The following is a 1,957-nucleotide window of genomic DNA, read 5'->3' as shown; positions in this document are numbered from 1 at the left end:
CCTCCGCTTAGTAATATGCTTAAATTCAGCGGGTAGCCTCGCCCGATCTCAGGCCGATAAAACTATTTTCGCTCGTCCTTCGAGACGCCGCGCCCTCGCGCGCTCGACTTCCGACACAGCACCGCCCCGCGGCTCCTACTCGCCCTGCGCGAATCGCGACCGACGCGTCGAGGCCCCCAGCTCGAGGTCGACAGCGCCGTCGTTGCGACTCGGGCGGCAAGCGGACGCGGCGCGGCTCGCCGGCCGCCACGCATCGCTGACGCGAGCCCGAATACCAAAACTTTCCACCTTCAACCGAGCGGCGATTGCCCGTCGCCGGGCATACGCACGCGAGCCGAGCCGTCGCGGAGCCGATCCCGCCGGCCGTTGTCGTTTCTGCGACCCTGAGACGGACGCGGTCCCGGGATGAACCCGAGGCCGCAATACGCGTTCAGATCGTCAATGCTCAATGTGTTCTGCAATTCACATTAAATCACGCAGCTTGCTGCGTCCTTCATCGACTCGCGAGCCGAGTGGTCCACCGCCAAGAGCCATCGTTTGTTTGTTTGCTTTTCGCTCTTCGATTCCTAACCTCGATTCGCCATCCGGCTGAAAAAATCGCGTGACGCCGAGCGGGTCGCGGTCGCAACAAATAGTGCGACAAGCCCGCGCACCGCATGAAGCCTTCGGGCACTCGACGCCGACAAAACAAGTTCCTGATCGCGGGGCGGCGGACGCGCCGAGGCACGTCGCCGTCCCGGTGTTTGCTCTTTCGCTCTTCGATTTTTTTTCTCGCGCTAATGATCCTTCCGCAGGTTCACCTACGGAAACCTTGTTACGACTTTTACTTCCTCTAAGTAATCAAGTTAGATCGTCTTTTCGGGCCAAGACCCAACCGTCGCCAGTCGAGCCCGGGCCCAATCGGAGGACCTCACTAAACCATTCAATCGGTAGTAGCGACGGGCGGTGTGTACAAAGGGCAGGGACGTAATCAACGCGAGCTAATGACTCGCGCTTACTGGGAATTCCTCGTTCAAGCGAAATAATTTCAATTCTCTATCCCTAGCACGACCGGGGTTCATCGGGTTACCCAGACCTTTCGGCCAAGGCGAACACACGTTGATCCGGTCAGTGTAGCGCGCGTGCGGCCCCGAACATCTAAGGGCATCACAGACCTGTTATTGCTCAATCTCGTGTGGCTAAACGCCACTAGTCCCTCTAAGAAGTTAAACGCCGGCCGGGAAGGCCGCGTAACTATTTAGCAAGCCAGAGTCTCGTTCGTTATCGGAATTAACCAGACAAATCGCTCCACCAACTAAGAACGGCCATGCACCACCACCCACAGAATCATGAAAGAGCTCTCAATCTGTCAATCCTCGCTGTGTCCGGGCCGGGTGAGATTTCCCGTGTTGAGTCAAATTAAGCCGCAGGCTCCACTCCTGGTGGTGCCCTTCCGTCAATTCCTTTAAGTTTCAGCTTTGCAACCATACTTCCCCCGGAACCCAAAGACTTTGGTTTCCCGCAAGCTGCCGGAGAGGTCGTCAAAATAACGCCCCCCGATCGCTAGTTGGCATCGTTTATAGTCAGAACTAGGACGGTATCTGATCGTCTTCGAACCTCTGACTTTCGCTCTTGATTAAAGAAAACATTCTTGGCAAATGCTTTCGCAGTCGTTCGTCTTGCGCCGATCCAAGAATTTCACCTCTAACGGCACAGTACGAATGCCCCCGTCCGTCCCTCTTAATCATTACCTCGCGCTCCGAAAACCAACAAAAAAGAACCGAGGTCCTATTTCATTATTCCATGCAACACTATCCAGGCGAAGCGCCTGCTTTGAACACTCTAATTTTTTCAAGGTAAACGTCCCGGCCGCCGCCGACACTCAGTCAAGAGCACCGACGGAAAACCGGAGGTAAAGCCAGAACGAACAGTGCACGCCTTGCGACGGACCGAACGCCTGCGCCCAAAATCCAACTAC

General features: G+C 56.1%; 2 non-coding genes across 2 annotated transcripts in view; both read right to left on the bottom strand.

The window, feature by feature from the left end:
- Positions 1-378: 378 nt before the first annotated feature.
- Positions 379-532, bottom strand: LOC145762810 (5.8S ribosomal RNA). The gene has a single exon (XR_014288026.1). It is a non-coding gene; the product is annotated as a 5.8S ribosomal RNA (ribosomal RNA).
- Positions 533-777: 245 nt separating this feature from the next.
- LOC145762812 (small subunit ribosomal RNA) overlaps positions 778-1,957 on the bottom strand; it is a 1,810-nt gene continuing 630 nt past the window's right edge. The window contains exon 1 of the ribosomal RNA XR_014288028.1: positions 778-1,957. This exon is cut by the window's right edge and continues 630 nt beyond it. This is a non-coding gene — a ribosomal RNA (small subunit ribosomal RNA).

This window comes from Corella eumyota, unplaced genomic scaffold (assembly GCF_963082875.1).
Source record: "Corella eumyota unplaced genomic scaffold, kaCorEumy4.1 scaffold_285, whole genome shotgun sequence".
Taxonomy (NCBI): Eukaryota; Metazoa; Chordata; class Ascidiacea; order Phlebobranchia; family Corellidae; genus Corella; species Corella eumyota.
The sequence above is the reverse complement of the archived record's forward strand: the minus strand, read 5'-3'. Positions and strand labels throughout refer to the sequence as shown.